Raw genomic sequence first — 26,830 nt, forward strand, 5'->3', positions numbered from 1 at the left:
TATTGAGTGTGCTGAAAACAACAAAGTTAGAAGTAATGAAATAAAAGGTAAAAGATGTTCCATCGTGAAATCTACCCATAGCTGTATCTTGAAACAAAGATCAGAGCATAACACAATATATCATCTTGGGTTTCATACAGACCCGCACGCAAACAAAAAGCTGCTTTTACAGCAACTTACATATCCTATACCCTCATTTACTCAGATGTTCTTCGGGGTGTACTTTTGCACGAGCAACACAGTATTATTTCTAGGTATTTAAGTGGCTGCGGCTTTTGTTTTCGTTTTTAGTAGGTCTTTAGGCTTGGTTTTTTTCCATTATGGGGAAAGTTACCTAGGACAGCACGCCAGAGCCTCCTCACTCCGCACTGTGATTATACACACGCAAACAGAGAAAAACCGAAAAAAAAAAAAAAAAAAAGGCAATACAACAAAGGGGGTTCCTGCAGGGGGTTGCTGCAGGGGGCTGTTGCCATGAGGAGCAGGGGTGCGCGGGGCTGGCTGTGCGGGCCGCTTGGCGCGGTGCGGGTTTTGCGCGGCACGGGCGGTGCGCGGCCCGAGCGCGGCCGGCTGCTGCCCCCTGTGGGCGGCGGCGCGCACTGCCCCGGCCCGCAGCAGCGCAGCGCTCCCTGCGCGGCTCTGCGCGCTCCCTGCGCTGCCCTGCGCGCTCCCTGCGCGGCTCTGCGCGCTCCCTCCGCTGCCCTGCGCGCTCCCTGCGCGGCTCTGCGCGCTCCCTCCGCTGCCCTGCGCGCTCCCTGCGCGGCTCTGCGCGCTCCCTCCGCTGCCCTGCGCGCTCCCTGCGCGGCTCTGCGCGCTCCCTCCGCTGCCCAGCGCGCTCCCACCGCTCCGAGAGCCCGCTGAGCCGCCGCCGAACGCCCTCCAGGCCGGACAAAGCCAGGCTGGCAAGAGCAGCTCTGCTCGGGGCATCGCTTGCCCAGCGCCAACTTTCCCCAACTTTCGCTGTCGGAACTGGGAGAGAAAAAGCCCGGCTTTACCGCGGGCTCTTTGTGCTTTAGCTCGCTGCTTTATGGTTTCAAAAAGGGATCGACATAATGTGGAAAAAGAAGAGGGAGCGCGAGATTCTCACAAGAGCAGCTGACTAGGTATTAAAAAAAATATTTAAAAATTAAAAAAAAAAAAATAGATGGGACTTTTGACCAGCAAAGTGGTGGGAGGGAAAAAAAGAGCATCGTAATGTGCATATATTGACCTGTGAAGCCCCACACTTTGGTGCAGCCATTTCTCGGATGGGCTGAAGCAGCACCCTTACCCAGTCCCTTACACAAGTGTGGCCATGCGAATGCTCACCTTCAAGGAGCACAAGTGCTCCTCTCAATCCTGTCCTCACTTCCACTGGTTTTGAAAGTCTGGAGAAAAGCCACAAACTTAAGTTAAACCAGCAAGAGTTTAGAATCAGATTTCCAAATATAGACATTTTAAAGGATGAATTTGCTCTTCCTAATAATGCATAAAATGTTGGTGTCAGTCCTGTTTCCATTTAAGCCCTTATAAATACGCATATACAAATTGTGTATAATATGATGCTTAAGTAGGAAGAGAATCATGTATCCAAACTGTATTAAAGATAATAAATATGCATGTTCTCTCTGACCAAAATGTATACTGGGGTAAACACTGAAGCATACAAGAAAGTATATATATATATATATTTTTTTTTTCAGGCACTTAAAGTAATTAGTGAAAACTCACAGAGAAAAATTTAAGATCAAAATTTAAAGCAACTAAGATTAGATCAATCTTTTCAAAAAATAAGTCAGACATCAGGCCCCAGATGTCAACATATCCTGTCTCTCAGGTAATAGCTGAGAAAAAGAAACCAAACAGTGGGGTTTGTACTAATCTGAGTGTGTTCAGGTGCTTCTCAGATGGGGGCACAACACTGCCTCAGTCCCAGAACAGAGGCAGTTCAGGATGGACTGTGAGGCCAGTCAGAGCTGAACGCCCATCCTCTACCCAGCACCGTATTTCATAAAAACCAACCCACATTTCTTCCCTTCCCTGAGGTCTTTTGGCCTTACCTGCACCAGTCTGTTAGTTCATAACCGCTGCAAGGGTAAAGGCTGCTCTTAACTCCTGCATCTGCTGTGAGGCAGAGGACAGAGCTGGTTTTGAAAAGCAAGTCATGGTGAGAGCATGCGGTGCGATGAAAACCGAACAGGGCCAGTAACACTTTGTGATATGCTCTGCAAATTCTAGCCCGTCTTTTTATTCTATTGCAATTAGAAATAAATTATCTCGCAGAGAAAGCAGACAGTGATGTGCAGCTGGCCTAGGTGGCACGGTGAAGTTTATTACAGAGTTGCACAAGTGAGGGTTTCTGTCACATGGAGGTCAGTGTGCAGTGCACAGACACTTTGTGAGCGTGTTCTGCGGGTCATGTTTTTATCTTCCCAAACGAGCGCGTCTCTACAGTAACCGAACATTTGTTTGCTTGTATGGGGCTCATTACAGCTGGGTCATACTTGAAATCCCAGAGTTTATGGCATGTACAGGGGAAATTATTTTTCATATGATCTCTGGTCCTGCTTCTTTGCAGACATTTAGAGCCACCCACATAGCCCACATGCCACTGCCAGACAAGCTGCGATCAGTCGGTGTTTTTAAACTACCCATGTCCATAAGCAGCTTCCCATTGACCAAAATGATGGCTGGTAGTCTTCATCAAATTTAAAGGGATACCAACACAGCTAAAATACATTAGTCTCTTTTTTTTTTGTCTGAAAAAAGCAAGGAAAATCACAACTATATTCATAAAAAGAAAAAAATTCTGAAAGAGCAGTATGATTGTTTTTGACTGACTGCACAGTGTGACACCAGGTACCTGAACCTGCTCTCCAAAACCTTCTGTGCTCCTACCATGTTATTAATTGCACTGAAAACTCCTTCAGTTATTTGAAGCCCTCAGTTATCCAAAATTCTCCCCTTCTCCACCATTATGTTCAGATAATTGAGGCTGTGTGGAGCACACTTGCAGCCAGCTAGAAGAGCGAGCATTATCTTTCAGCTGATACAACTATCAATAGCAAGTGTACAGCATATACTACAAAGGCTTTATTGTGCATATGTAGGGAGATAGAGATGAGATACGGTTCCGGGAGGCAGTTTGTCTAGTGGTTACAGTACAGAGTTGGGTGTCATGAGACCAAAGTTTTAATTACTACCTCTGCTACCGACTCTGTTACTCAGATAAACTGCTCGCTGTCTCTGCATGCCAGCATCTCACCCAGCAAAAAAAGGGCACTGTGAGAATTACCCACCTTTGTCAAGCACTTTGATACCCTTAGATAAACAGCTTTTTATGTATAATTGCTGAGCCTTACTGTCCATTTAATTGCGTTTCTAAAACTCTTTGGAAAGAAAGGACTGGAAAAAAAGAGCTGAAAACATTTGAGAAGCACAACTTTAGTTGTCAGAGACTGGCACAAAGTTCAGCAGGGCTGTGCTAACTTAAATCAAGGCAGACCTGGCCCTTGAAACATAGTTTGCTGGATGTGACGTGACCAGTGTGAACAAGCTGTACCTGTGCTAGGTACAAACTACCAAACACAGATTCATATGTATTGCTGTAAAAGTCTTTATGTCTTACCACAAACTAGTACCAGCACTTGGTATTTGAACAAGAATAATTCAGCATTCATTAAAGCAATAATCTTTGTGTTCAGTATGCTCTGAACAAAGTGATTTTGTTTAGAGAGTCCCGAAACTTTCCGCACAGAAGGATAGGCACCAGTGTGTGTCCTCCCCTCGGATGGAGCCAAGCGATGCGCAGCACATCACACGCTGCCACCAGGAAAGGTGCCAGCCTCAAGAGCACATCTTAAACCGTGGTGCCATTAATGCTTCCAGCACACAAAATGCACAAAGATAATAGAAAACAAAGGCCTTTGAATAGTGATAAACCTCCTGATTGCAGGTGAGGGACTACACAAGCTCCTTGTAACTGCACGTACAGTACACCAGGATACAGTGCAGATGTATTTGTAATCACCATCCACCAAACTCCTTAAGAGCAGGCAGAACACGACCTGGTGAGGTAAGGAGAAGGCACCTGCCGCTCTGCTATCTTTCTGCTTTGTCTTATAAGCATCTGAAATTCTATTTTAAGGCTTTTCCATGTGGCGATTTCTATAAATCGCTCTTATCGGCTGGAGTGCTGAGGTGAGGGAAAAAAATCCCGCGCTCACTTAAAGCCTTTTATTTCTCTTGTGACATGGACATCTTGGAGAGCAGATTAGCCAAAGGAGGAAAAAAAAAAGGCAAACAGAATACCGTGACCTAATCCTTCCTCTCAGAAAAAGAAAGAGGAAAGAAAGCCTCTTGTGATCTCCAAGGAGTAACTTGCCTTGTAAACTAGTCTCCTGTTTGAAACGGAAACAAGAATGTGAATCCTGATACAGAGAGGCTACCAAAGGCAGGGAACAGCTTAACAGACCAGAGATTTTCCCTTTCAGTGCAATGCTGGGTATTACACCAGTCCTGCCTACATTAGAAATACAGGCAGCAAAAACGTAACAGGTTACAAGATCCTTTGGCCACAAAGATATCGAAATGCGGTTATTTTTATACACTAGGCAGAAGCATAATCTGTGTCCAAGTTTATAAACTGTGGGCTTGTAGTTTATTAAAAGGATTCTATTACTGGCTCCCTTCTCTTCAGTTATTGCATCCAACCCCTGTGACATGCAGTTAAAGCCCTCTCAAGCCTGCCCCTCTATAAAACCAGGAATGCTGCTCCTGCCCCCTACTCCCCTTAGGGAATGGGGGCAATCAGCGTTAGAGTAACTAAATATTTGAAGAAGATATCCACTTTTACTGGCAAACATTATTTGGAATAAAAGTTTGTAGTTCCTCAAGTGCTTAGATAAAAGGGCACAAAGGCAGGCACATTGGCTGCCATTGTCCTTTTTTATCAGGTAAGAAAGCTGAGATCTGGGGTAAACTCATAGCAAAATTGAGAAGAACCCCTCAAAACTCCCCAGGCCCCTTTGCAGCACCGAAGTGGACAACTGACCCCAGCCAGATCATTCCTAACAGCCAGTTCTTGAGACAAATTTAATTTTCCCTCCTGCATGCACATGCCCATGACTAGGCTACTTACACCCTCCACATTTCATTGTCCAGAAATACTTGGAGTGGTGAGGTTTTTTGCAGCTTCTTTGAAAATCTCACTCCATTCTCAAGAAGTGCTGTGAATGTGCTCTGAGCACTGTGGTGGCATCCCTTCTGTTCCCTTCCAGCAGAGGATCCGACCATCACTGGTTCTGACACACAAACAGAACTGGCATGAAAAGCTTCCAGGAGTACTCAGGTGTTTATGTGCTTGTTTTACTCTGCAGGAGCACAAACACTCATGAAAACCTGGATGGTGAGGAACATATGCAAACAGAACTTCATTATGGCAACAGCTAATTCATTTTTTAAATTCCAGGTATTATCTTCAGACTTCTTTTTTGGCATCCTTCCCCAGTTCCTATCCAAGTATCCAATGTCCACAGCTTCCTAAAACATGGTGGCAGATGCCATTCTGATAGGAAACCAGAAATTCCTTCCTGATCCAGCAGATTACATCATGCTTCTGAAATGCAAGATCAAATCCAATCCAGCTACCTGTCCATCTCCAGAGTGGCTATCAATTAGCATTAGACACTAATTTGATTAAATTGGTATGTTGAAATTTTATTTGATTCCACCTAAGGAGTGTAATTCCCCTTGCGCGTTCTCTGTAACCCACTAATTTCCAATGGAATGGGAAACACAGGTTGGGATTTGGAGGCTAGTTCTTCTACTTGTTAACATGTGAGCTTAAAACCACAGTAAAAAATAAATCCGTGCAACTGGGTAGAATGAGACTTGCCAGTTTAAGAGAAAACGGCTTTCTACAGAATAACCCAGATGGGGAAAAAAAAAGTATACTTTTAACTCTGAAACCTGAAGTGTTCTTTGAGGGAAAACGAATACATTTTAGCCTTAAAGGGATCACAGACTGCAATTATATAATTCTTGTCAACTGATGTTAAAGATAGGCTGGAAAGAATGTATGCTGAGGCCCTGCAATAAAACGAGCTCCTTTACTCCTTTCAAATGTTTGCAAGCCTTGGAGGTTATCCAAAGGTCGGATACAGGAAAAGTCTTGGTGAACAGAAAACATAATCATGAGCTTTTTTAATACGGGCTCTTTTTGTAATAAAATAAAATTATGGTAAGGGAAGGGAGGGCGGGCTCTGTCTCCTCAGATCTAAGGCCAGGGGGGCTGAGTTTTAATCAGAGGCTGCTGTTCTCCCCTCCTCTCTCCTCCCCAGCCTGTCACTTCACAGAGAGAGAAGCCAGCAGAGGTGCACAGGCACTGGGTGTGCTGCAGAGGGGCAAAGGCACAAGCCTGCACTGAAACCACCTGGCTTTGCTGCAATGCAAGGACATGTTTCCCCAGAGGGAGATGGATCTTTATGGCCAGCTAGCTTGCACAGGGAAGCAGATCCTCCTCAACACCCTCCTTGCCTGGGGTCTGTTGGAGAACAGCTCCGATCAATGCTGGAACTAAAGTGCTGCCCCTTCTGGGGTGCACCAGAACAAATGGCATCCTTCCCACAGAAACTCCCCTGGAAGCTGGAAATAGGTATATGGAGAATATCACATCCAGCTGCAACTACACAGGAGTTTAAAGATGGATTGTCAATACACTCATGGATTTTGGGGTGGAGTCAGGGCTGAAGTCTTTACTCTTTCCAAAACTGATATGGCTTTAGTTGTGACCACCTGCAGACAAGGAGCTGCTTTCTGGTTTACTTGGAGTACCTGGAGACACTGCCTGGTTACCCCAGCTGGGCTATGGCCACAAGCACCTGCATCACCTCCTGCATTTGGTTCAGAAATTTTCTATCCAAGTACAGATTTGACCCCATCCCCGCAGTCTGCTAAACACAAACCTGGAGCAGCAAACCATGAAGTATCTGGGGGGAATTCATGAAGTGGACATTTGCTGAAGGCATCAGGCACTTCTGAGTTGTGATCATCCTCCATAAGAAAACCCGTGAGACACCCACCAAGAGTGGCTTTGTTCTAATCCCACACTCTGTTGCACTTTATCACCATTTATCTCTGACGGTGACTGCTCCATCATCCAGCTGTTGCTACAAACCTGTCTTACCTGCACCTCACAGGCTGAGAAAACAATCTTACAACAAAACAAACTTTTTCCTCTCAAAATCTAGAAATCTGTTTTAATAATCCATGTGGGGAATGTCATTCATGCTGACAAGTCTACCACTGTTTTGAAGCTATTTTTTCCTGCTTCTTGAATTTCTTCTGGACTTCCTCTCGCATCACACCCTTATGAATCTGGATGGAGACACCTTTCCCATTCCATGCTTCATATGAATAAATAGAATTAAGAAAAAATAAATAAAAAAGAACACACCTACCATTCCCATCTAGGCAAGAAACCCACTTGAGAGCTGGAGAGAGTTGGAGCAATGTGCATTGACTGGTAAATGCATCTGCTCTGTTAGGATTTGAAACTATTTCACATTAGCAGTGCTCCCATGGACCATCTCTCATTCTACAGACATGAAAACTTGACTGCATATTTAATGTAAATTTAAGCCTTGGGGGTGTCCTGTGCAGGGCCAGGAGGTGACTTTGATGATCTTACTGGGTCACTTGCAACTCAGGATATTTTAAGATTCTATGAAATATTTCTTTTTTTATGTAATTTCATGCCAGTAGTATGTTTTCTGTTATGAACAGCACATTTTGTTCACTCTCACCTTTGAGGAACAGATGCAGAGCTGCCTTTCATAAAACAAGAAGATAAAGACCTTTGACAGACCCTCAACATTACTGCATGCAGAATATGCCATACATTTATTTTTAACAGTATAGTGAGTCACAAAAGAGAGGTGATTGGCAGCCCTATTGCATTCCAGAAGTGATGGTACAAGCCATTAGGAGGTATGACCCAGAACTTCACCTCTCCAGTTCATTTCACCTCTCCCTCCTTCATCCAATCCTCTTCCTGCTGAGTGGTGTTCCTTGGCTTTATCCACGTGTTGTTCCTCTTCCCTTTGAGCTGAAAAGTCAAGAGAAGAAATATATGAGCACTGGAAAAGCCACTATAAAGCAAACTGCTGATTTTAAAAATAAAGGTACCTATTCACAGGCTAATTTAGAGAATTGTTTTGGCACGTACCTAAATGCAGCTGATCTCCACAAGATGTAAAAATGCACTAAAACTCAGACACCAAAACTCAAACAGACATTGCGAAGCCCTTCCTGAGTGAAGCCACTTGCCCAAGCCGAGGGATAATTTAAGATATCCTACAGAAATTCCATGTGCTCAGGACAGCTCTTGGGCCCAAGAAACAGTGATAGCAGTAAGCTGACCCTGCACATCAAAATGAAATCAGAGCCCCGGGAGATGAGATCCAGATTTTCCTGAGAGCAGGAGGTAGATGCTCGGTGGTGCTGCAGGCAGGCAGCTCTTCAAACGAGCTCCACACATGGGAACAAACATGTCCACACACCCAACGGGAAGCTGCTGGGTGCCGAACGCAGCTGAAAATCTGGCGCTCAGAGTGGGCACTGAGCCCTGGCAAATCCAACTCCCATCCCTGCTGAAAATCTGTCACCACATCATCAATGTTAAAAGACAGGTTTTTCAGATGGGAAAAGTGTGTTTATCACCCTCAGCAAACTCACGATCAACGCAAGGCATAATTGCTCAAATGTCAAATAAAAATTCTCGGCTGAGCAAACACCATGCATGGACCTTTTTTGATCCCCAAATATGAATGCTTTAGAACAGGATGAGCATGTGGCCAGCGGGGCTGGAATGGAGAGTGCTTTGTAACCTTAACTATACCAGGCGTGATAAAGTGCCCGCTATCAGGAAAAAAAGCTCATCTAAAAGACAGAGGGAAACCAGATGGGAAAAGAACACAAACTCTCAGCAGGAATTTCAGGGATTTTTTTTTTTTACATTGCTTTCAATTTTTCCAAAATAAAAATCTCATCCCATTGCTCGATGCTGAGTGTAAGTATGGTCTGATCCACCTGAGGCATTCTGAGGGCAAGGCTGAAAGGTCAGGGTTAGCTCTGGAGCTGGAGCTGCAGCCTCCCATGCCATTGAAATCTGTGAGCCCAGCCCAGGGGAATGAGCACTGCCAGCCCCTCCAGCCCACCAGGCACCTGGGGCTGCAGGAGTGCCTGCCTCAGCTATTGCTGACTGCAACACCTTGGCTACTTCTGCTACTGCAATTCTTTCTGCTGCCCTGGCAAATGCTTCAGCCACTCTTTCTGCCGCTGGGTTTTCCGATGCTCCCACCACAGTTGCTGCTGCTCCTTCAGGAGTGACCACCTTCCCCACTATGCTTTCTGCCTCTGGCATTGCAGCTGCTTCTTCTGCTGCTTCCACCTCGGCTTGTGGTGCTGTTGCATCCTTCCGTGCTTCCTGTGGTGCTGTGACAGCCAGCAGCTCCATGTTCCCTGCCAGGTCACCAGCAGCCAGCACAGCAGGAGGACCCTTCCTTCCCTGGGGACAGCACAGCTGTAGAGCTGCCCTGGAACCTGTTGGTAGACACAGAGAGTGTGAAGCAGCACAACTGTAAAGAAATGTGTTTTCTGGTATCACTACAAGTGGACCAGTGGCAAGTCCTGGAGCCAGCAGGGACCGCTTTCCCATGGCCTGCCTTGTCCATAGCAGTCTGGAGCAAGAGGCCAGGACTTGCAGCACTTGTGCAGTAGCACAGCTTTGACTGTCTAGTTCCAGCCTCATGTTCTCCTGTGGGTAGCAGTCATTTTTGCAGACAAGCTCATGCTGTACCCCAAAACATCTCAATGCCTCCTATCAAGTGGTTTGTGCAGCAAAAATGAGAATAAAAGGAAGGCTGACTCTTTCCTGAGATACATTTTTGATTAATATTCCAGGAGAAAACCTCAACATCCTCTACAGAGAAAACAGCATAAAATCCAGGAAACATGCAAGTCAACGTATTTTTTAAAATTGTCATATTGTCCTATGAAAAGAATCTGAGGGTCATGCCCACAGGTCAGGAAGATCAGACTTGGGTCAGACAGACATGGTGTGTCTTGTCCCTGAGTTTCTGCCACTGCATCTCACTTCTGGCCTGCACCAGCCTCCCTGCTACAGTCTGTGCTCCCCATACACACCTTGGCTGTTGGGCTTCAAAATCTCTGCAGTCTCATAAGTTTTCAACTGGCATGTTTTTCCCGATGCCATGGGAGGTACGGGGGAAATTTTGACAATGCAGTTACCTTTTCTGGTAAATACACAAGGGACACTGGTAGAGGAGATCCATAACTATCTTATATGCATGTACTAATCAACTTTTGTATTAGAAAGATCCTTTATCAAGTACAGCTGGTATCAGGTCAAAATGTAGCTTGCAGTGAGTAATTCCCATAACAATCTGTGAGAGGTGTTGTACTGTAGATGCTGCTACTCCTCCCCAGTGCTACCTACTCCAGTCTAGAAGTCAGGACAAGTCTGAGAGGTGATGCTTGTTGGACTAAATGGTACGAATTCAGAGCACAAGTTTAGGAGTCAGAAAGAGCCATTGAATCTGCTCATATCCACTGACTTGGGCAGAAAAAAACCTAAACCACCACTTGATTAATTCCTGCATGTTTTGTCCCATCTCTCTTACAGAGACCAACACAGGCACTGGATTAACACACAAGTAACTTTTTGGCTGTGACTCAACAGCAATACGAAGATTCCTGCAGCATGGAGACATCCTCAGGCTGGCTGTAACCCTGCCAGCACCACACCAGGGTTTGGCACAGCTCACAACCCCCTGCACACCTCCACGGGCAGTCCCAAGAAAAGGACAAGTAACACTTGACAGATGTGCTGAGAAACTGAGATCTGCAGGGGACCCTGATGAAGCACAGGGAGGATACTGGCCGTTCCCAAGCTCACATGTGCTCCATAAACCACTGGCAGGAACTAGGGCAGGCCTGATGAAATAGTGATGACACCACTGTTCAATGCTGCTTTGCACCAGTAATTAAAAAAAGAGAGGAGGAAAAATAAGGTGCAGAGCTATGAAAGGTCAGGATGGAATACACAAGAAATGCTTGGGTTGGAAAAAAGACAATAGTAGAGAAAAAAGGTAAAAGGAGAGCAGAGAAGGTAGAGGGGAAAAACTGGAGTAGAGGGAAATGGGATACAGATTGTCACTGCTGAGGGTTGTGCCCAAATGCACTTAGAGGGAAGACAGGGGCTGAAAGCCACCTGAAGTGTCCTGTCACACACACCTACATCCCTGTGGACACAAGTCAGTCACTTGCTCACTGAACAAGTTACCTGCATATCTGCTTCATTAAATAGTAACCCTGTAGGTCTGCTGACAAGAACATACTTCTCTCTCCTTTGGTAATTAGCCCTGAAGGCTGGTCATGCTCACTGGCCATGAAACGCTGCAACAAGCAGCCTTTTCATGCCTCGAGCTTACCTTTGTCCCTGTCTGTTCCCGTCAGGCTGGGGAAGGCAGGCACCCTGCCCAGCTAACACTGGTGCTCCCCGGCTGCCTTCAGGCTCTCACCCTGCCCAGAGGGTGCCAGCTCTCTCAACAGGGCAGAAATGAGCTCGCTGGGACCGCAGAAATCGGCAGCTTGCAGCCTTTTCCTTCTGCTTGGGAAAAAACCAAGGGCAGACTCAGGAGCAGCAATTTGCTGCCAGTCAGCTTGAGACAGCTGCAATTCGATATGCTGGGAAGGGGAAGGGTCTTGCAAGGCTCCAGAGATACAGGAGAGGAAGCACAGGGTTTTGTGTCAGGAGCTGGACAGGAACTGGAGGCTCAGCCCTTCTGCAGAGGCTGGGCACGCTGTTTGCTCAGCAAACCTGACACTGAGCAGCTTTCCCTCACTTTTGCCACCAAGGACAGGATTTTGCTGGCCCCAGTCAGTGACATGCTGGTAAGAGCAGTAAGAGACTCAAACCTATTTTAACAAACATAAAATGCCTCCTAAAGTTCCTGCAATGTGGGTTGAGTTAAGCTAAAGCTGACGTGAACTCAGTGTAAGGAATTAAAATGGCTTTGGGTTTTTTGGTTTTTTGTTTTTCTAAATTACTTTTCTTGTCAAAAAACAAAGGAGGCAGGTTACTAACACTTACCCCTCTCAAACCTGTTAGGAGCCTGAAAAGAAGCATGCATAGCCCAAAGCTTTAGCTTTATGATCACATTTCCCCTCCAAAATATTTTGGAGATAAATTCCAGGCACTTCAGCCTGGAGAACTTCACTGGAGAACAGTGCAAAGATTAAAACCAAACATATTGCCAGTAATTCCTGGCAGCCTGTTCCAGCAGTGAGACCATGAACCTGGGAATGAACCTTCAGCTGTGCTCTGACTCAAGATAAGACCTTGAGTAAGTCCCACCTGCCACTCTGGCCTGAAATACTCTGCAGGGCAAGGACTGAGACGTCACAAAGGTTATTCCTTATTTTATGGTGTCCGAGGTCTGGTCACTGCAAGTCTGTTTTTCAAGCTTGCTGTCTGCCTGCACTGTTTCTGTATATGTACATATTAGCAGTTTGACCCATTTTCATGGTTGCCAAATTCACCTCCTAACCTCCAGTTTAACCTCATAAATTGCCTCTAAGCCACCAGAACATTACCCTGCTGCTCCCCCAGGAGAGCAGGCTGGAGGATTTTGGATCAAGCCACCACTCAGCTGTACCACACTGTCAAAGTCCACCACCCTCTGCCCAGCTCACTCTGATGCCAGACCTGCATCAGTCCCAACCTGACCTCCCTTTCCCAAGCTCCTGCATACCTGGCTCAAGGCTGCTATGTAGGTCAACTCCCTTGTGCTACAAAGCCCTGCTCCTTCCACCAGAGACCACTTCAAGGTCTGTTTCCTGCTCTGCAACAATTCTGTTCATGCAGGGACACAGTTTGCAAAGTCCCTTTTTTAAAATCTCTCCCACAATTTGGCACTCATCTAATCTGCCCCCAGCCCAATTGTTTATGTCTGACTAATGTTCATTGCTTCAAAATGAGTTTGGAGCTAATGCTGTGTCTACCAGCTAAATGTTTGATGGAATGACATCAAAATCAAAACAGACAGAAAAAAGTATTTCCTTTTGATATGCTGACCACATTGTACAAAACTCACTATTATAAGACTCAGGTTGCTTAGAATTTTGCCAGACTTTAATCTTTTGAATGAAAGCTTTTGATGCTGGTTGTTTGCCCTGCTGGAATTCAGGGTGAAAATTTCAGCTAATGCAGTTCATCTACTACAGGAAAGCTTTCTACCCCTGTTTAAAAAAAGAGAAAAACAACAAACAACTGATATCTGATGCAAGCTTTTGGTTGAATAGTCTCAGTATCATTTGGATAGTCAGTAATCATAGTCTCAGTATCATTTGGAGCTCTGTTTAAATTTTGGCAGGAAGGTCACAATGGTGCCAGGGAATAATTTTTTACAGGAAGAGTAGTGCACCTTTGTCCAAGCTATGAGCCCCTGAAAAATCAGTTTGCATATGCTCTGCAGTGATTTGTGATAGGCAGCAAAAATATTTTTCAAACTCCTGATTTCACAATCTCAATATTCTTTTTGTGCAGTTTTGGCTTCTTTTAATGTAATCTATAAAAATAGCCAGTGACCTTTAGTGACATCTAAACAGGCTCCCAGTTTCCTTCCATGGTTTGAAGCCTTAAACAATAGCCCCAAAGAAATGACTCAATACCACACACACATGTACTTGATGCCTGGGAAATTGCTGGTCGTTGGTCAGCAAGAACAAGGAGATTCACACAGCTCCAGTGCATGGCAGGTTCAGGGAATTTGGGGAACTCAAAGCATCAAAGGCCTGGGATGCAGGAAGCCAACATCCTCCCAGCCACCACTGTGAACTCCAAGCAGTGTGAGGGTGCCCATGAGTTTTGAGTGAAAGATAATGAGGGTAAAAACCCTTCTGGGATTCCATAGGACGTTGTGGCTCCACTCACTGAGCTGCCGCGTGCTGGGCTCTCAACTTCTTAGCACAGGCTGCTGAAGGCTTTCAGTGTGGCAGAGTGGAGGATTTGTGCTCTCAAATCAGTATATTCCTATATTAGGGCATCAGCATTAAATAACCCTTGTTCTTAAAGGAGAAGGAAATTTAAGAATCCTATTAGACAAAATTCACCTGACACCAGCTTTTAATAAGTGTATGTACAACCTCAGACAGAAAGAAACCTTTGGCAGCTCAGCTGGTGGAACTGCTGCCTTTAGACCACAAGCAATGTGTGTGAACCCTGAGAGAGGAAATCTGAACAAATGAGGATTCTGGAAGTGGGGGTCACAATATGGCAACCACCAGTGTCCAAGGCCAGTGGGCAGTTTGCAATGAATTATTTGTTGCTCTGGAACCCCTGTGTCCTAAGGACTTCTTTTCTCTATAGCTGCCAAAGCTGCTATTTACCCAACATGGCCATAGCATTGGGTCATTAAACAATACTGATGGCAATGCCCAGAGAATTCCAAGCACCTATTGTACTATCACTGAATTCCTCCTTTGATCACCATGGTCAGAAATATCTGATTTTTATCACTTCTTAATAGCTCCCAATCAACTCTAAGAAGTTACCACAATGCTCATGGCAGAACCTTTGTCAGACCAGGCTAATAATTGACAAACCCAGAACAGCAGATCTCACTGGCTCTGCATTGTCAGTCATATGTGACCTTCTCCATGGGTTTGAAACCCCAGGGACAGGGTTTGAGCTTCCATGTTGAAGATTACTCTGCCTGTGTCAAGAGCAAAAAGAGCTGCAGATGTAGAAGCCTTTCTTCCAGCTTCCTGCAAAAGCCCACAGAGATTAATAGGGAAGAAAATTTGAAGTGCATTTGAGCAATCTCAGGAGGACACACACTCCTAAGCATGAAATGGGAACTTTCCCATTCGTGTTGTTACTAGATCACTCAAGAGAAACACATCTTCCCTTACTCAAGGCACAACAAGGCTCTTCCTTGAATAATTCTGCCATCCTTCACCTGTGTACCAGACCATGCTTACAAATAATCTGGCAGCACTTCCCCATCACTGTTATGACCTAGAGATACCTACTCTCCCCACCTTCCCCTCACTGAGATGGTTTAATTCACACAAATCTAAATAGCAGCTGCCTATTCAGCATATGCTTAGCACTGACAGCTTCTGGCTCAGATTTGGAGGGCTGGTGTGCCTCAAAGTTTGCCTGAGCTCTCCAGCCATGCTGCTCCATCTAATAAAAGACACTATCTCTACCTACAAGCCTTGTCCAGCAGTAATCAGAGAAATGTATCTTGCCTGATTCCAAAATTTGTCAGTTAAAAGGAAATTAAAACCCAGTGCTCTGATGAATGCTTCTGAAAACAAAATGGTCAAAAGAAAGGAATCTGAAATCAAGCTTATAAATTGTAGAAGTTAATATTATTTTACAAATCCTTGTTTGCTGTATGCTGCTAATGTTGCTTTTGAGAGGCTTATTCTTGAAACCTAGGAAACCCTCAAGAATCAGAAACACTGAAAGTGAGTTTAGGAGCAAGACTTCTTTTGGTGAAGGAGACATATATCAACACCCACAACTGCTTGCTTAAGTGAAAACAGAAAGGGTTATCCTTGGTTTTGGATTTATTCTGTGAAACTAATGAAGATTATTAGCCAGTTGCAACATATTTTATGAATCACAATAAGCAAATGACAAATTTGCAACAGCCATTTGAAGAGGGAGCATTTTTATATAATAATAAGTTATGTAATGACATTATTAATGCTCTAGCTTGTAGGTAGTCAAAACATGGCAATAATACATACAACAACATGTTTAATCCAGCTCAATAATGTGCAGTTGCAACCCCATGTTCAGATAAGAATTTCTTGCTTTATTACCTACCTGGTGATGTACAACCTGGAAATTCCTGGATTGACACTGAAGCACCAGGCATTATCTAGAGGCAATATAGGACTCAAGGGACAGCTGTACAGTGCATTGGCCAGTCTGGGTGAGTTTCTAAGGGGTTAAACAGTGGGAATTTACAAGAACTTGAATGTTCCTGAGGAGGAAGAAAAAAAAAGGAAAAAATCACCTATGTCTAAAGGAAACTTTTAGAGTAGGCATGTTGGTATTAGCTACCTGGGGAAGATGAAATAAAAAGCACAGATTGCATTCACCTCACCCAAGAGGCAGCTGCGTGTTCTGGTGGGAGTGTTGGTCTCCTGCCTCTAACATGTGCACACATTCATGTCCCTCGGCTGCAGATCACAAACCCATTAGTCCACTTACTTGATTTGTAAAGTTTAGGAAATCATAAGGATATTCACTCTGATGTATTTTGGGAATTCTGCAGACTTTCAGTGCACCTACTCAAGGCAGTCACACAACCAGATGATTAAGCTAAATCTAGTTAAAAGAAAATCCTTATTTGATACTTAAACAAAACCACTGAGCTCTAAAACATTGAAGTGTTATTTAATGACCCCTATGGCAGTGTGACAGCCAGGAGAACATCCATCTCCTCTGGCTCTGGGTGGGACAGAGGGGCTGAGCTGCTCTTCACAGCAGCCTGATGTTCCATTATACCTAAAGCATGTGCATCACTCTCTGCAGTGGCTCACAGAGCTGCTCTTGGGCTCTGTCCCTTCCTACTGAAGCACTGGGCATCCTGTGAGCAGCAAATGGAAAAAGGCCTTGGACTATGCTTGTGCTGTATGGCAACACAGTCCATACAGAGCATGCAGATAGAATAATTGAACCTTTGCCACAAAGCAGCTGTCTCAGGCTTAGAAACCAATGCCTCTTTACTAGTTAGCCAATAAAAAGATTTAGGGTTACTAAAGAATAAATACTCATTTTCTCAGGGAAACCTTTACAGAATATATGGATGTACCAAGCTTTTCATTTGGTGAGCTCTAATTACTGGAAACCCCACAGATGCCAGTAGCCAGACCATGCTCAGACTCTCAGAGGGATGCTTAAAAAGCTCTCCTCTAATCACCACACTGCATCAGAGAAGCAGAGTTAGAAAATTCAAGCAAATCCCTTCTGGATTCTCAAAGGAAGCTCTTATCCAATCCTACCATCTACTGAGAAATTCTGTTTTTGAAGGAAAAGGACCTGTCTCCCATCATGAAAATTTCCTCCAGCATCTGAGCTGAGCCAAGCGCAAATGAAACTTTGAACCAGTGCCCAGAATGATCATCAGGAACTGAAACTTTTGAATTAGGACAATATAAAATATGCCAATAAAAATTTCTTTACTGCAAGTCCTGTTCTGATGTATAAGTCTTGCCTCACGTCCCTCCCAGCCCAGCTAAAACCTGGGCTGTGCAAAAACCCCAGGGAGACCCCACTCACAGTATTTCTGACACAAGCCAGGGAGCAGTTGAAATTACAAAAGACAGTTCTCAGATCAAAGAAACCCACCTCAATTTGCATGAACTTTTAGATAAACACCAAAAAAAAGTTAAAAGTTCACTGAGGGACTGACTCTTTCCTGCAATCACCCTCACACAAATCCTTTATTTGCCATTTGTCTTGATGGGTGGTAAGGTCTTAGGGCAGGCACCACAACTTCCTCTGCATTAGTAAAATACCAGCACCATCAGCTTCTGGTTCTAAACGGAGTCTGAGAGTCCTGCCACAGTATAAATAAAATTCATAACCTATCCAAGCCCTAAAACAACTTCATGAGGACCTTCCTCTCCTCTGTCCACATTGCTCTAAGTTACTGAGGTCAGATTTAGTGAGGTTGGACATGTGAAATTGACTCATGCATGGTATGTCCAAATGATCAGAGACTGGGAAACAAGACACATGATCAGGTCATGCCAGAGCAAAACTGAAAAATTTATAACAGAATTCATCTCTCTCTCATTCCTCCTTTGCTTTAATCACCAGATGTTCTCCATTCAACTACCTGCTACCCTCTCTGAGATTTAAATTAGGCACATAGTACTCCCAGGGACATGATCACAGCACAGGAAGGTTATAGGAGAAACACATATTTGCCTTGGCATCCTACAACTGGTAAGAGATATGAAAAGAACTGAAAATCCTGTGATGACAAGCTAGCTTCAGGCACCCTACCTAAGAGCTCAGAAATCTCACTCTCTCCCTTGTATTAGAGCGAGCAGCTTCACAAAGACTCAAACCCTAGATTATCTTCAGGGTTATTGTGAGGTGACTGCGAAGCTTTCTCGTCAGGCTGCCAGTGGGGGGGACAGAAAAAAGCTTTCTGAATCAGGCCCTTATCATTTATACCACATTACAATCCAAAATGAAAAATTACTTGCTCCAGATTTGATAGAATAAAGCATCTTGAGATGCCACAGAAATATCCAATTTTCAATAAAGACATTAAACCTAAGCTTCAAAAAAAGGGAATAATTACATCGCTTTTGCTTTGAGTTCTAATGTTAAAAGTGTCAATTTATAAAACTAGGTAAACAACCACAATTCCTAAGCAGACTGCAACTAATTAGACCCCTTTTGATCTTTTATTTTGCCTAGAAGCTTATTTAACAACTTTACACAAAACTCAAGGTTTTGACACACTCATGGATGGGGGGAGGGAGGAGACCACAGAAAAGAAATTTTTTCTCTGCTGCTTGCTAAGGTGGGAGACTGCTCTCTTCCTAAAGCACATTCACTAACAGCAAGCCTGGGAAACTTTTGAGCCATGAAAACAATTGCCTCTTATTTGAGCCGTCTTGATGGAGACATATACAGAACAAAATATTAAAAACTAAATCAAAGCACAAATCAAATGTCGAGCTCCATGCACTATTTGTGTGTGTGAGTTACTGGTTGAGATGAAGGATCACAACACAGACCAAACCGCATGACTGCAGAGCACTGGGAGGGGTTGCCTTCACCTGCTACTGCAAATAAACTGGGCTGGCATTGCAGTGCTCCCCAAAAGGGCTGCACAGTGCAGAGAGAGGAGGAAACTGCAGTTCCCATGAGCAGCAATGCTCTACACTGCACAGGGGGGTCCAGCAGGGTCTGGGAGGGGCAGGACAGGCAGTGCTGGTCAGAGCAGCAGAGCCCATCCTGTGCTGTGCTGCACCAAACCAAATCTTTGAGCAAGTTGACTCCACCATGGGGCAGCAGAAAGCACTAGACAATATCTCCATGTCCCTTCCAGCCCTCCTTCCCATGAAGAACTGACACTAAAATAACCACAGAGGCCACTAGGACTTGTCACTCCCTGATGTTCACACATCACATCCACCTCCTTTCTGTAAGAGGAGAGACAGACATCCCTATCTGCCAGGAACTCACCACAGCAGCAAAGTCAGGAGTGTTAAGGGCAAAAAGCTCCTTGCCCTGTCCTGAAATGAAACAGTATAATTAGACTGGATGGACTCAGGTCATTGGGCTCATGCACACAGACAAAAGCAAAAGACACAAACATCCTTCCCCTCCGTACAGCTGGGAGACCATTCCCTGTGGATCATCCCAGCCCTGCCTGGCACACCAGTGGGTGTCTGCAGTCTTTCCCATGGGTGACAGTTTCACAGCATCCACCTACAATGCACAGCCTTCCCCCTCCCCTGGGCTGGGGGTCAGCCCTTACAGCAGGAAGCCAGGCATGGAGAGGGAAGAGTAACAGAGGGAAGGGAGAGAGGGAGCGAGCTGCTCCAAGCAGCACAGCTGTGTCTGCAGTGACAGGCTCCTGTCTGCAAGCAGATCCCATCTAAAAGTATCTGAATAAATCTGAAACAACCATAACCATCTTGATTTACTGCTTCAGCTGTGTTAATCCCCTAATAAGCAAACCTGGGGCCCAGTGCAATCCTCAATGCAATGTTAGTAACAGACCTACAATGTTTCCCTGTCACTGCTTCACTGTCTTCAGTTTTGAGGTAGGAAAATCTGAGCTTACCTGATAGGTGAATTTACCTAAGATTCTTTGTTCAAGCAGGAATAAAGGTGCTGATGGCAGCTCTCAGCCCCCACTGAGCTGTTACAGCCTCTCCACACCCTCAGCCAGAGGATTCAGACACAGCCCTTGACTATGTTCCCATTCTCCCACCCCAGGCTCACAACCACTTAAAAAGAAAGCTTAAAATATTGCCAATTTCTTGAAAAATTGGTCTTCCTCACCCAGTTCCAAGGCTGTCCTGGCTTGCAGCTTCACTTCCTTTCCTCCTCACTCTCCTGCAGGTGCATCAGCTAAATGATGGTTCAACAGAGGAAGGGAAGAAGGAAGTGATCAGAGGTGGTACCTGCACAGCAGCAGAGCTGTTTCACCCTCATGCTGCACATTGCAATGTTAATGATTAAAAAAAAACAAACCAAAAAACATTTGCAAAGCTAAAAGCTTAATGTAGGAACAAAAATCAATACTGTGCTCACTGAAGTCCCCTGATACTGGAGACTCTAAAGCATCATTCAGGGAGACAGCACTGGGCATTCCCTCCTTAACGACTGCCTGCAGACCAGTGAGACAGGACAATGCTTTAATTTATCCTCTTTGTCATTCTAATATAGATCTTCCCTATGCTGCAATCTGGGTTCAGAAATAGAACGAGTCCTAAAAGCTGGGATCAATACATCCCACATTACCTTTCAGAAGGGAGGCAGAGAGCCCAGCAAAGAGAAGAGGGCCAAATGCCCTGCTGGCAGAAATAGTGAGTTCCTAGATGCTGCTGTTTAAAATATGAGTCAAAGTATTGACTCAAACTTAGCTAACCAAATTTAAAAAAAAAAGGGAATTAGGAAAAAAAAACCCCAAAACACCAAATCAAAACCAATAAAAAACCCAACACAAACAAAAAATCGACTCATCCTTCTTTTGCCAAGAGCAGAGACCTACAAATAAATCCAAACCTCTTCCAAATGTTAATAATTTATAATGTATCACTACTAATAGCACTGGCAAACAGTACTGTTGGGATGCAGAAACTGAGCAGAAAATCTTACCCACCCAAGGCAAGTACCCAAAGAGATGAGCCAGCTCACTTGCCTGCTGCCCATGCTGCTCTGGCACAGAAGATTCTCTTCTCCTTTTCCAATATTCCATGCTATGCAAACACCTGAGAATTTAAAGTGATTTATCTGGAACTATCCATAAATGAAACAGTAAACATATAGGCTCCTTTTGCCTGCAAGGGCAAATGCTGTTTTAAGGTACAAAACACTGAGGTTCTGTGAATCCACAGAAATTACAATCCTTGCTTCCAGAAAACTTCAAACGCTGTGAGTCTGGTCTGTCTCTTTTTAAGAAAGGATTATTCCCAAGGTTTTGTTTGTTTTTGTATGCCAGACTCCTGCCCTCTGAGCAGAGGTGGAGCATAAGAAGGCATTTCCCTGTGTTGACCACAGTGGGCTTAAAAATCTTCCTGAAGGAAGCAAGCTTAATAAACAACAGCAATCAGTCCAACAAGCCTCCTCCTTGGCTCCCAATAAACAAGGAGCAGAAGGAAGTAGATTAAAAAAACCATCCCCCCCAAAAAAAATATTGGAGGGAAGATTTTTGAAAAAGTGGCCTGTCAAAATTGCTCTGTACATCAATGAAATTTCTAAGAATTTACATGTTGTGGGGTAATTCCAGAATGAAAACTGATCCATGTGTACCAGTCTCATGCAGCTGTAACAGTTAAACAAGAACTAGCTCTAGACAGTTTATGGACACAGAAATGATGATCAGGTATGGAAGATGATCCCCAAAAGTTGCAGGATTAGTACAAAGTGCCTCTCTCCAAAGGAGACAGGTTAGTTCACAGTGTTTTGATGTACATAGGTCACCCCAGGTGCTCTGAGTTGTCCCTGTAATCCAAAATCATCCATGCATCCTTAGAGGAGAGTGTGCAACAAGCACAGAAACTTAACTAAAGTTTGTTTTTTTTCTGATCTAATTGATGCAGGTTTCTCAATCTGACATTGCCCTAAGGGTCAGAGATACTCTCTACTTTTATTGAATACAGATGCCAGATCCATATAGCTCCATTCCACAAGAAAGAAATCCCCAAAGATTCCAATTGTTTTAAATAAAAAAACTCAAGCAAATGAAAAACAAACCCTCTCCTGCCACCTACTCAACAAGCACATGCAACCCTACCCAAACACTTCTGCTAATGCTTTGCAGTAACACTTGCTCAACACCAAACAAAAGCACCTATAAGTCACCAAGTCAGTTGGTAAAATCAGATCTAATATGTCAAAATATTTCAGTTTCACCCAAACACTCTTGGTTAGTTAGTGCTAAATATTCATTCCATCTCTTAATCCTTCTGCTAGGCAAGCCAAATTTCCTGCTAGCAAACAAAGTCAAGCAACATGTCTAAGATCACAGAGGAATGTTGCCTGGACCAAAATAATAACCAACATCTCTTCCCTCAGTCTGCCCTCCTCCAAAAAGCAAGGGTCCACTCCTTCCACTTCACTACATTTCACCTTGGCTTTTATCCACTGCTTATTCATCTTATTTCCTCTCCGCTAGAATCCAAATAAATCTGCATGGTGCTAACTGAGCTCCTACAAAACAAACGGTGGAAGGAAGGCATCTCAGCCCCCTAATTCACTGAACAGCTCAGGCAACCCAGGAAAATAAGCTGCCACGTGTCCCCTGGGGCCTGCATGGCCCTGGAGGTGACTCCTTTGGGGAGCACCCACCATTCCCTCAGTGAACCTCTGCAGCTCACTCACTGTCCCTGCCTGAGCGCCGGGGCTGCAGCCTTCAGCTCTGGCTTGTTGTCTGCTGGGTGTGATCCAGTCCCTGAATCCTTCCACCCATTCTTGGGAGCTGAGGTTCACCAGGGAGCATCAGGACACGTTTAAAAAGCAAGGGCTGAAGAGTGTCCTGAAAGCTCAATGAGTGCTTTTGTTTCCACAGGAGAAATGTCTCCAGGGCTGCATTTAGGGAAAGGGCAAAGAAACATCTGTGTGCTCCCAGCAGCAGCAGTACAGGCACAAGCTGCAGCTGCAAAGCCCCTCCAGCTTGGCTGGTGCTCTCTGCTAACTGCTGGCATAAATATAGTAACAGGGTTGCACATATGGCAGGCTGTTTAATTTTAGAAATCAAAACTATTGAGTGATTAAGTTAGTCATCCTTCCTCAATTTGGGACCAATACAACACTACCAGAGGCAGTGGTCATAACCACAGTGGTTTGCCAGAGAGAAGGGGAGTGCATGTGCTCCTGCAGCAGCAGGGAACACCAGAAACCCCATCCTGCCCTGCCCAGCCTGGCTTCTCAAAGCTGGATCAGACAAAAGGAAGAAAATCCAACTTAAGCCAGCCTTCAGATGAAAACTGAGAGCCTGCAGATTTGTACACATGAGCATGCACAGCTTGCAACATGTTCTGTGTGGGGCAAGGCAGAACCTCTGTCCTGAGCTCAGTGCTTTCAAAAAGTGAGATGAAAATCACGCTGTGCCAACTGGCCTTTGGAAGTGACATCCATTCAGATCTCAGCCAGGGACTGGAATTTCCCAAAAGAAACTAATGAAGAGGGAAAAGGGGGCCCAGTTCAGCCAGCATGGCTGCCTGGGTTTAAACACACCTGGGGCAGGAGTAAGAGCAAGCTGTGTGCTGGGAGACTGCACAGCCCCTTGTCACCAGCTGTGAGTCCTGCTGTGCTCAGCAGCCCAGCCTGTGCCAGCATAAACCCACCCGTGGCCAGGAGGAGCCTTGATGCACCCCAAAAGCAGCTGCTCCCTCTGCAGAGCCTCTGGCTTATCCTCAGCTGCAGCATCAGTGGCACCAGGAGGATGCAGCCCTGCAAAGCCAGCCAGTATCTTTCCCTTCCAGTGAAAACCAACAACTGGGGAAAGCAAACGCCATGGAGGGATTTTCTGTTTCTCCAGACAAACACTCTAAGAACAGTTCAAAAGAGGCTAATTAAATTCCAAAATCCCTGCGCAAATACATTAATAACGATTTTGAAATTAGCAGTTAACCAAGGAAGTTGTCAAGGTGGGAAGTGTTTGATACAGAAGAGCGTGTGAGAAAGAGCTGCCCAGCCTACGTTAGAGACAATCTCTCTGGCTAGCACGTGTTCAGGGGAGTGGGCACAGCAAATGCTCCTGGGCCCAGGAACAGCAGTGTCCCCAGGCTGCAGGGGGACAGAGGAGCCAATCCCCTTTCATTCCAAACCACCAGGAAGCCAAGCAAACACTAAATGGCATGGCCAGGAATCTGAACTGTTGCTGCACAACCTCACCAAAGAGCTCCCCTTAACCATTTCCAGGATGAAGGAAAAGCAAAAGACCTGCTTTTCTCTCTTGCTGTCATTACAGGAAATTTCCAAACACCAGATATATTTTTTTTGTCTTCCCACAAAGGCAAATCAAGAGTCTGCTCACCCTGTGCATGAAGCATGAAAGGATGAAAAATGGATAACTTGTTATAATTGCTCATATGGCAGGGGAAAAATCTGATATTGTTGCATGGTCTGCACTCCCACGGTTCATGGAAACTCTCAATGTTAAAAGCCATCATTCTCACAAGCAGGAAGGACAAGAGTACCATTCTTCATTTAATGATGGCAAACCAAGAAAATAAGTGATGTGAAAAAAACACAGAAGGGAAGTGATGTGCCCTTGTGAAGTCTGTGGCAGAGCAAGGACTTAAACCCACTGGCTGAGGCCCTGGCCACCAGGTCACCCCATTTTAGTTAAATCTCCAACCATGGTCACAAGATTCTCTCTCCTACTCTTTTCTTTTATTCTCTCAATTTCTTTCCCCAGCAAAATACAATGCTGTTTTTTTTTTTTTTTCTTCAGGTAAGATCTCATGAGATACTGATTCATATGCTTGTTAAAACCCAGATCCATTATACCTCTTTTTGCTTTCATTCACTAATTTTATTGTGCTATAAAATAAAAGATTTTCTGGTGAGATACATTTGCTGTGCTGCCACTACTGCTAAAGGCACAGAGCTGCCATCATCTTCCGGAAACAGGTTTGTTTATTTCATAAATCCTGGTTCCAGTGTTTTGCTAAATACAGAAATTACGCATAGGATAATAAATTCCAGGACCATTCTTCCTTTGGACTTGACAAATAGAACTGCAGTTCTTTCCCCAGCCCTGAAGTGCCTCTTTAAAAGAGCAGTCAGCAGTTTGATAACTTTAGATAAACCATTTAATTTCCAGAAGGAGCCTTGTCTGTATACACATAGTCTACTGGGTGTTCTCCTTTCTCCCTGACTGCTCCCTGTTGGGAAGCAGAGGCTTTGGTTGAGTAACTGGCAGTCTCAGCTTTCTGCATCACAAAGCTGTCTCATTCAAAATTTAAGAATCACTTTCATGAACCATAAGAAACTGTGTTATTTAGCTCAGCAGCCATCCAAGTACACTGTTCTACAGTTTCACAGCCTAGGAGAAAAGGCTCAACAATGTTTTTTTTAAAAAAAATTTTATTATTTGTATGAAACTGGAAGGAAAAGTAGGAAATAAAGATAGAATAAAAAATTACCAAGAATTGTGAGGCACTGGCTTGGGAGGGAAAACGACGAAAGGGTAGAAAAGCTATGCAGTTTTCTTCTCCTGTTTAAATGCTCCAAGAAAGAAGAATAACTTAGAGGTAAATCCAATTGGTAGAACTAGAAGAGAAGGCAGGAAGTTAACTGCCAAATTCAACTAGATCACCAGAAAAAGCCTCCAAGCTCTTTGATTCATTATGCCATGGTTAATCCTGCTTAGGGAGAGATTTCACACCTAAAAGCAGCTCAGATAAAAGAAACCAGAGGTATGCTCACCATATATGAACACACATCAGCTACCTTTAGCTAAACCTTGTACATTGATAACAGCAGAAGCAGGACAGCAAACTGGTCATCAACATCTCTGCAACTTCAGAGTCAGCCCTTCCCAATGCACATATTTCTGTGAGAGCTCTGTCTAACAAAATGCATGGAAGAGTCAAGATGGCAGAAGAACTCCGGGATGTTAAAATTTATTTCCTTGTTACTGTCTAATTGTCTTTCAAGCTGAGGCAGCTGAGCACAAGAAGGAGCTCTGCCCAGGGTGCTCAGGGCAGTCATTCCCACTCACACCCCTTGTGTCCCCTCTGGAAATTTCACATAGGTAAATCAACCTTTCTGCACAACTGCAGCAGCACACAGGACACATCAGCCTGTCCTGCAGATGTGCAGCTGCTGATCATCCAACCAGGAAAGCCAGGCACCTGGAGAAGGGCTTGCAGCATTTGGGTTTGCACTGGGCAGGGCACACAGAGATATTCCATAGACAGTAGCTCACTGCCAGTGAGGGAAGGTGGGCAGCAGGATTTCTGAGCGTGGTAATCTCTTATAATGGTAAAAAAACATGTTTTGCCTATGCTAATGCTTCTTTTTGTCCACCTGAAAATCTCTAGGAACAGCCAGTGTTAAAAAGTGCAGAATAAGGCCCCACAAAACCTCCTGTCTGAAATTTGGGAACTATTAATCAAGAACACCAGTGCTTTTGCACGAGAATGTTGTTAGATTTTGTTGTCTGTACTTTTTCATGCATCATTCGGTAAGGATTTCCCCCCACTGTTCTCACAGCAGCTAAGAGTACTGAACCCTGAGAAGGTATGGTCACAAAGAGGAGATCCTCACTGCAGAGATTTTACAGCCTTTTCCAAATCAATGGCTAAGGACATACCAGGTTAATCCTGATCAGTAACAAAGACCTTTGCTGTGATTATATTGGTAACAACCACTTACATTTTCTTATGTCAGGTGGGCTTCGTTTCATTCTCACAGCTCTGTCTGGTATTTTAGCCACTTCTCCATCATTTTACTCACTTGTCCATTTTCCCACATTCTGCTGTAATTGAGGAAAGGAAAACAGAGTTAGGAGTGATTACCAGGATAGAAGACTCCCAC

At 44.6% G+C, this 26,830-nt stretch overlaps 1 long non-coding RNA gene across 2 annotated transcripts; it reads right to left on the bottom strand.

The window, feature by feature from the left end:
• Positions 1–7,908: 7,908 nt before the first annotated feature.
• On the bottom strand, positions 7,909–26,785 carry LOC135307367 (uncharacterized). 2 transcript variants are annotated; one of them, XR_010368070.1, is made up of 3 exons: positions 26,669–26,785; positions 9,227–9,582; positions 7,909–8,086 (listed from the first exon to the last, which is right to left on the bottom strand). It is a non-coding gene; the product is annotated as an uncharacterized LOC135307367 (long non-coding RNA). The 2 variants fall into 2 exon arrangements; XR_010368069.1 differs by lacking the exon at positions 26,669–26,785 and adding an exon at positions 12,155–13,156.
• Positions 26,786–26,830: the final 45 nt, after the last annotated feature.

This window comes from Passer domesticus, chromosome 9, assembly GCF_036417665.1.
Source record: "Passer domesticus isolate bPasDom1 chromosome 9, bPasDom1.hap1, whole genome shotgun sequence".
Classification (NCBI taxonomy): Eukaryota; Metazoa; Chordata; class Aves; order Passeriformes; family Passeridae; genus Passer; species Passer domesticus.